General features: G+C 31.0%; 1 protein-coding gene across 4 annotated transcripts in view; it reads left to right on the top strand.

Moving 5' to 3' along the window:
* LOC137641481 (Kv channel-interacting protein 4-like) overlaps positions 1-10000 on the top strand; it is an 852695-nt gene that overhangs the window by 457118 nt on the left and 385577 nt on the right. The gene's annotated exons all lie outside the window — the stretch shown is intronic.

The following is a 10000-nucleotide window of genomic DNA, read 5'->3' on the forward strand; positions in this document are numbered from 1 at the left end:
AAAATAAATCTTAAATATATAACTTGTAAAGGCTTTAAAAAACAAGAGGAAGAGAAATAAGATAGAATTGTGTGGCCGGGTGTACCTTCAAGCAAGAGAACTCCACCCCAAGGCAGTGAAATGCCATGGTACAGAGACTTTGGCACTATCCAAGACTAGAAAACAATGGTTTGACTTTGGAGTGTCCTTCTCCTAGAAGAGCTGCTTACCATAACTAAAGAGTCTCTTCTACCCTTCCCAAGAAGAAAGTAGCCGCTGAAAAATTAAAGTGTAGTAGTAGAACCCTCTGAGCGAAGAAGAATTGTTTGGTAATATCATTGCTGTCAAGTGTATGACAGAGGAGAAATTGTGAAGAATAGGCCGGACTATTCAGTGTATCTGTAGGCAAAAGGAAAATGAACTGTTACCAGAGAGAAGGCAATATATCTGTGTTTCGTCCCTGTAGAGAGAGAGGTTAGGGAGTCTACATAAACCCTAAAAGTGTATTCCTATGTAAAATATTCAGAGGAAGTTAATGGAAGTGGTCACGAATCTCTTAAGTACCCCCTCAAGTGAGCTATGGTAAGCAGAACCCCAACCACATTAAACCTCAAATATATGCGATTTTATGTAAAATCAAAAAGTGTGTTCTTTATAAAAATTTCCGAGAAAGACAATGGAGGTGAACTTAAATATCTAAGTGCTCCTTAAGAGAAATATGGCGGCCGGGCAGAACCCTCACCATTTTAAAAATTCAATTAGAAGGAACATCAATGCCAACAGAATGGCAGCTACGTGTGAAGAAGAAGACGAAGACCAAAGATATTCTCGCTTTGAAAATAATCAACAAAGAATTGTAGCACTAGGAAATCAGGGAAAGGAAATAAAAGAATAAGTAGACTTCAGAGTAACAAACAGAGAATGGTTGCTCAGTAAAACCAACAAACACAGGAAGAAGAGAATAATCGCCGTATTGATAGAGTCAGGCGTGCAGAAGTTAGAGCACGCCCATTTTATGCAAAACAACGGCCTCTTGGTACCTTCACCTATGACACAAGGCATCGGTATGAAACAAGAGAAAGTACAAATTGGCTTGATGACACAAAAATGTAATTACTGTGGTGCTCTGAAATGGAAGAATGAAACTAAGATTGTGTTGCAGTGAGAAGAAAGTTAGGCTGTCTTCGTTACAAATATCATCGCAACATTAACATAGGAAATGTTTCCTCTTCACTGTTGCAGTTTCCACAAATGGAATATTGGCCGATAAGAGTAGCTAGTAGTTAATACATGTGGTTCAGAATGAGTCATCACAAAGAAAACTTTAAGAATCAATCAGTTGCATATACTAGCATTGCTTTTTAATCCTACACCCGGAAATCATTGGGCTAGTTATATATAAAGAGGAAGGCGTGTACTCAATCTATAAATGATAATTATAAGAAAATATAAGATTTATATATTTAAAGAAATAATCATGCTTCTGAGTAAGAAAACAATTCGTTAACAGGTTCAGCACCGAATATCTCTCTCTCTCTCTCTCTCTCTCTCTCTCTCTCTCTCTCTCTCTCTCTCTCTCTCTCTCTCTCAACCCAAATTCACGCTTTATCTTGCCAGTAAATGCCAAGTTTCTTTTATATTCCAGAATGGAATGCCGCTCTCTCTCTCTCTCTCTCTCTCTCTCTCTCTCTCTCTCTCTCTCTCTCTCTCTCTCTCTCTCTCTCTTCTTCCTCCTTAGACTTTTCTTTCCTTCCTTCCGTCGTCCCCTCTCTTCCTTCGTTGGTCCTGGTCCTTTGATGTGTCTTTCTTGGGAAAAACCTTCAAGTGGAAATAAAATTGATCATCCTGAAAGGAAAAAAGGTAAAATTGTGAGGCTTGGGTTATGCTCTCTCTCCAGTGATTATTATGTGTATACGAACTCACTCACACACACAATGTCTGTCTATCTATCTATCTATATACACACATATATATATGTATGTATATATGTGTGTATGTATGTATATATATATATATATATGTATGTATATATGTATGTATGTATGTATATATGGGTGTCCGGACAATTCGGTCCCGGACAATTCGGTACCAGGACAATTCGGTACCAATTAATTCTTATGATATGGAAAAACAGTATTTTTCCAGTTTTTATCGTTTCTAAAATTCCTATCAGTTCTAAGCATTACTTTTAAAAAGAAAATTTTTGCTTTTGTTAGTATAGATATCAAAAAAGTCCAATTGATTTATCCTTGTTTGTGCGATAAATTAAAATAAAAAAATTTCTTTATTATATAAAAAATGATACAGTAAAAACCTTACATTTTTTTATGTTAAAAGTATGTATATAAAAATAGAATAGTAAAAACTATACATTTCTTGTCGTTAAAAGTATTTAAAAAATTTAAACTTTAATATTATAAGCGATTGCTTTAAGGAACTGCATTCTTTCTGCTTGATTATATTTCTCCATCGTCTCATATTTCGACTAATATGAGCTAGTTTCGTTATATCAGTAAGTGCGCAGTCATTTAAATTTCCTAGTTCTTCTGTTAGAATTGAACGAGAAGATATTTGACTTGCGATTGTCCCTCCTTGATATTTGCAGTAGCAACTTTTGCACTCACTTCAGCTGCAGTTGTGCTATGAATTTGTTTTCCAATATATTTGAGCGCATGAAAATTAACATCTGAGTGAAGCCATACTTTGCAAGTCCGCCTTTCACAACGCCAATATATCTTCGTACCATCTGCATTTTCTTTATGTTATTGGTACACGTAGTTTTCCTTTTCAACTAATTTCCTTTTACCTTTTTCCGACTGTAAGCAGTTGCAAGACTCCATTTTGTGAATGATGGGGTGAAACTAGACTAAAAAGTCTGGAATAAAGAAACTAATAAAGTCGTTTTCTTTATATATTTTTTTTTCAAACTAAGGGAATAACCAAAGTAATCGTTTAGTAATAAAATAGTTAGGTGGATTGTTTATGTTATTTGTGAACTAGTGAATAACCAAATGTTATTTGTGAACTAGTGAATAACCAAACTAAGTAGTTAGGTATTGAGTTGATATTAAATATATATAGTTCATAATATGTAATATAAAAATATCATATTTTCCTGATTTTAAAAAATGACAAGCCTGGTACCGAATTGTCCTGGTACCGAATTGTCCTGGTACCGAATTGTCCAGGACCGAATTGTCCGGGACCGAATTGTCCAGGACCGCATTGTCCTAGCACCGTATATATGTATGTATGTATATATATGTATGTATATATGTATATATATGTATGCATATATATATGTATGTATATATGTATGTATGTATATATATATATTTATATATATATATATATATATATATATGTATATGTATATATATATATATATATATGTGTGTGTGTGTGTATGTATATATATACATATATATACATATACAGTATATATATATATATATATATATATATATATATATATATGTGTGTGTGTATCAACAACAAATTCAGCCTTTTTTTTTGTCCACTGCAAGACAAGGGCCTCAGACATGTCAATTATGTCTGGGATTTGGCCAGTTTTCATCACTACGCTGGCCAGTGCGGATTTACTGATAGTGGGAAATTTTCGTCTGATCGCTCACACCAAACGAACCTAGTATGGATGGCCCTGACTAGTGCAGTGTTCCTGATCAGGGCGATACACATACATACCCTTTCACCACGTTTAGGTATCATCATCAAAGGGATATACTGTGTCTATATATATATATATATATATATATATATATATATATATATATATATATATATATATATATATATATATATATATATATATATATAAATGTGTGTGTATGTGTGTTTATTTGCGTTTATATATAATAGCACTGTAGATTCTTATAGGCGATATGGCCATCGTTTTGGTGGTAAAATCTACCGCATAAAATTGTCATTCAGGATAAAACTTTGTTGTATAAACAGTCTTATTCTTGATTGTTTTTAAGTTATTTAATAATTTAGCTTCAAATAAAGGACGAAAAGCCATTATTATTAGACCCATATTCTCTCTCTCTCTCTCTCTCTCTCTCTCTCTCTCTCTCTCTCTCTCTCTCTCTCTCTCTCCACGTCAGAAAAATTTTATAGTAGGTTATGACTATAATGACACTAAGTGAAGCTGATGTCGAAATGTAATCTCGTAGGAACCAGTAACTAATTAGATTGCTCGTAAAATTTATAAGTGTATCATTATTGTGAAACTCAGGTTATGTGCGATGAGTCGTGGACGATACTTTTTCAATGAGAATGAGATATTAATGTAAAAATAGATTTTAAGAAAGCAAATGTAAAGTTTTTTGGGTTTGATATATAATGAAGTAATTGTTATGTTAGTATCGTAATGGTGTTGAGAAAAAATTAATCACAATTAAATACTGAGTTTTTTTCAGCTTGGTACTGTGTTAGATTTTTACCGGTAAATTTGAGGCCTAAGAAGTTTTTTTAAGGAAATGATTGCAAAGGGAATGGGTTAGTAAGTAAGGGATCATGGAATAGAATATGAAGATGTAGAGGTCTCGGTTTGATGGAGTGACTATTTTGAACAAATGTTGCAAGCGAAAGAGAAAAGAGAGTAAAATCTTAATGATTAAAACAGTGGAAGTGGCTAGTGATGGATTGAGATTACTTATGGAAGTGATAATTGAAATCATGATGCGGGCAGTTTAATAGTTAAAGAATGTAAACACTAAAAACAACTGAAGTTGATGGGATTACAAACGACATGCTTTAGTACCGTAGGAAAGAGTGATTGGAAATTAACTGTTGAAAACATATTTTTTTTATAATCAGAATGTAATGTGCGTTAGAGAAGGAAAGATTGGTTTTGATTTAAAATAGGATCCGTGACACGGGTTTTTAATGTCTCCGTAACTTGTATTTGGTAGGGAGATGCGATAGATCAATTTTTGCAGGTGCAAAGATGTGGAATAGGAAATTTAGTCATGAGTATAATTAAAAGGGCTGATGTTTAACGATGATAAAAGTGCAGATTAGGAAGACTGAAGATAAACTGTTTGAATTTGTGATGAATGAATTTGAAAGATTTGAAAAGGGAGAAAGTTTATAGTGAATATGAATAAATTGGAGCCAAGATTGGAAGAAAATATATTGAACCAGTTAATGTTTATGCAATTAATGGAAGAATTGAATCAGCGTATAAGTATTGGTAGTTTGACGAATATCTAAATGTGTATTGTAGGATGAGAGAAAATTTAATCACAAAGTATGATATAAGTTATTAACTTATAAACAAAACAATGGAAAGCAAAGTGGTGTTTATAGTTGTCCAAGTGGACTGTTAGGCCAACTCTCTCACGAAAAGTGGAAATTCTGGATACGATTAAAAGAAAAGTGATTGAAACTATATAAGTGAACTATATATATATATATATATATATATATATATATATATATATATATATATATATATATATATATTGCATAAAGTAAATAAAAAAGGGAAAGGTAACAAAATAATGGCAGACGCAATTTATAGGTTGTATGATAATTTTTCCCCAATTATTGGTTTTGTGAAAATGAAAAAAATAATTACTGTTAATAAGTGTCCGGGGGAAGGAGAAGAAGGAAACTTAGAAAGTTGAAATAAATTAAAGATGAGAACGGAAGAATGTAAACGTCTCGAAGGAAAATGCTTGAATACAAGATCAAAATGAATATGAGAATGGGCGGGTTTGACGCGTTCCTGATGTGAGTGTGTGTCTGAGGTGAAACCTTTTCAAAATATTTAGCCCTTAAATTTGAACGTCTACGTGGGAAGAGATTAGACTAAACTGATGAGACGTACAACCCTTAAATTAAACTACTGACTAAAATCCAATGATGCTGAGCGAGATATATGAATGAATAATATTATATATATATATATATATGTGTGTATTTGTATATATATATATATATATATATATATATATATATATATGTGTGTGTGTGTATTTGTATATATATATATATATATATATATATATATATAAATATATATATATATATATATATATATATATATATATATATATATATAATGTGTGTGTTCATGTATATATGTCAATTATATGTATATACTAACGTGAAATGATGCTGCGCGAGATATATGAAAGTATGTATATATATATATATATATATATATATATCTATATATATATATATATATGTGTGTGTGTGTGTGTGTTTGTATATATATTAAATATATGTACAGTATATATAAGAAAGATTTTGATTTTGGCAAAACTTCAGTAGTAATGAAAACCCTTCAAAGAGAACATGAAGATATCTATGCAGGAAAAACATCATTCCCAAAACTACATCAAGATGATGAGAAAATTCCGACTGAGAATGGAGTTTGATAGGGAGACCCCATCTCTTCTAAATTATTCCCAGCATCCTTAGAAGTTTTTAAGAATTTAGATTTGGAAAATATAGGAATTAATATTAATGGGGAATACTATAACAACCTCACATTTGCTGATGACATGGTCATGTTTAATGAATCATGGGAGGAATTACAAAAGATGATAAAACGATTTGAATAAAGCAGAAATGCGGGATGGAAATTAATGTAAGTAAAACTAAGATAATGTTCAATTAAAATGCAGAGACAACAAATAAGAGTTATGGATGAACCTTCAGAGATTGTTAATGAATATGCATACTTATAACAGATAGTGACATGAATTAGAAAAAGGATAAGTTTTAGATGGAGAGCATTTGGTAAACAAAACGAAATTATGAAATGTAAAATGCCACTTTCTCTATAAAGGCAATTGTTTAATGACATGGCCCTACCAGTATTAACTTATACATCAGAAATTTGGAGCCTTAGAACATATGCTAGTTACAACGAAAAGAGCTATGGGAAGAATATTGATGGGAATTACACCTGGAGACAGAAAAAGAGCAGCATGGATACGTGAACAAACTAAAAGAGATATTCTAACATCATTTAAGGAAAAGAAGTGGAGATGGTTCAGGAGATATGAGAATCGCAGATAATATATGGACATTAAGAATAACAGAATGGGTCCCTAGAGATTTTAAAAGAAGCATGAAAAGAAAGAGAAGACGATGGATTGACTAACTAAGAAAGTTTGCAGTCTTGGACTTGCACAGAAAGACTGTAAACAGACATAAGTGGAAGGACGTGTCTGAGGTCTTTGTTCTGCGGTGGACTAGTAATGGCTGCTGGTGACGATGATGATGATTATATATATACATATATATATATATATATATATATATATATATATATATATATATATATATATATATATATATATATATATATATAATATATATATATGGATACACACACATGCGTGTAAATCAATAGATATTTATAATCATGTCTATTTATGTTTTTTTATGATTATAATTTAACCTTACGCAGCATTTGATGAATGTTCCATTCAGTATTTTTGTTTGTTTCATAACCTTTGAAAATCATCATGTAATTTCTATTCCCTATAGGATAAGTTCGAATGTCCTACCCTTCATAGGATGCAATTGAGAAACTGAATCCCAGGCAAACCTAATTTGCGATAGGATAGCATAATATCATATGAAATCTCACGATGTTCAAGGAATTGTATTCCTCATTGGATGTGCTAATTGTTTATTTCACCAAAGAGTAAGGAGTTAGATTAATCATACATCTTCCTCGATTTGGCCAAATCAATTAATAGAGAGAGAGAGAGAGAGAGAGAGAGAGAGAGAGAGAGAGAGAGAGAGAGAGAGAGAGAGAGAGAGAGAGAGAGCAACACAAAAGTTAGACAAATATTAAGTAAAGATTAGAAGGATTTGTTTTTATTTTAAGCCAGAATGAAGCCTTTTGTCTGTGGGGGTGTAGAGTGATTGAAGAAACACTAAAGTTTTTTCGAAGAGGAGAAACTAAAAATTGTATAAAGTTGATGAATGAGAGATTTATTATGGATCTTCTAGAACATTATTGGAGGTGTGCGAGTGAGCCGTTAGGAGATAACTGAAGGTCAAGGTGAATGATACTAAACTTTATAAAACAATTATCGATTTTATATACAGCGACTTCCGAGGAAGAACGTCACAAAAATTAAAAGATGATAAAGTATGTGCTAGCATTAAAACACAGGATGGTCTTTTAACAGAGAAGGGAAGAGCGATTGATAAGATAAAAAATCAAAACAGTTACCGTGTACGAGCGTGTATGAAACACGCACGATACAGAGGAGATGGTAATAAGACTCCACGATAGACCATCAAAATTCTCTCCCCCATTGAAAGCTGAGTTTTGGAGAGAGAGAGAGAGAGAGAGAGAGAGAGAGAGAGAGAGAGAGAGAGAGAGAGAGAGAGAGAGAGAGAGAGAGAGAGGACGGTTTTCAGTTCATAGCTGGTTCATATGACGGTGTTATTAAAGGATTGAAACTGATAATTTCAACTTCGTTATCAATGATAGGAAACATAATGTGAAAAACGGAAGGATATTGATAGCTGAATTATATCACTATGTAGGATTTACCGAAAGGAATAAAGATATATTATTTTTGAAGACATTTGAAATTTTAAATTTTTGAAGACATTTGAAATTTTAAATGTCCGAGTTTCATAAGTAGTTATAACCATTTCATTACACACACACACATATACATATATATATATATATATGTATTATAATTATGTACTGTATGTATACACTTACAGGTATTAAAACTGTTTGAGACAAATTAAACATAATGCTACATCTAGCCTTGAACTAAATAAATATGGACCAGCTCCTTTGTAGCAAGACTTTGACAACATTAGTTTCTTCATACGCCTTCACAGAGAGCCCGTGAAAGCAATCTTCATTCACCTTGTTTTTCAATTCGTCTTTATCGGCATCTTTACAACATTTTCAATATATTGCTGCCCTACCTCTTAGCACCTCTGGGTTCTGTAATCTATTCTATCTATTTTATACAGCGATCCAATCTTTCACCTAAGATACTTTTTTTTTTTTTACCAATTATATGTAATTCTCTAATTTTAAGTACATTGTATGTCATTGTATATTCCATGCCAGCTTTAAATTGGTCTCACTACGATCCAATCTTTACCCTAAGATAACTTTTTTTTTTTAATCACTTATAAGTAATTCTATAAATTCAAGTAAACTATATGCCCCATGCCAGCTCTAAATTGGTCTTATTCTTACTAAGCAGAATGGGAAGGAAAAATGTTTTCACCTCAAGTCTTTGGGTGGGTAACATCCTTAGGTGTAAGAGTCTTAGACTCTTCACTTGGATTTCTTGTGCTTTTGGAATTTTGATCTATTATCGCAAATCTTAGTCACTATCCAGGCCGGGGTGCACTGCTTTAACTCTCAATTTTTAAAGGATTTACAATTTTTCTACATGCCTTACTCTACCACAATAGAGTAGGTAATTTTGATATATATATATATATATATATATATATATATATATATATATATATATATATATATATATATATATATATATATATATATATATATATGTATATATATGTATATACAGATATATAGATATATAGATAACATGTATTTATAGATATAGATATATAGATAATATGTATTTATATTTAATTTGAATATATATATGTATATATGAATATATATATATATAGATAGATAGATAGATAAATAGATAGATAGATAATATGTATTTATATTTAATTTGAATATATATATGTATATATAAATATATATATATATATATAATATATATATATATATATATATATATAGATAGATAGATAGATAGATAGATAGATAATATGTATTTATATTTAACATAAATATATATATCTATATATCTGTATATATAAATATATATATATACATATATATTATATAATATATATATAATATATATATATATATATATATATATATATATATATATACACACACACACACGTAACCTTTTGAAGAACGAGTAGAAAATTAATAAGATGTGTTTAATAT

This window comes from Palaemon carinicauda, chromosome 5, assembly GCF_036898095.1.
Source record: "Palaemon carinicauda isolate YSFRI2023 chromosome 5, ASM3689809v2, whole genome shotgun sequence".
NCBI classification, from domain to species: Eukaryota; Metazoa; Arthropoda; class Malacostraca; order Decapoda; family Palaemonidae; genus Palaemon; species Palaemon carinicauda.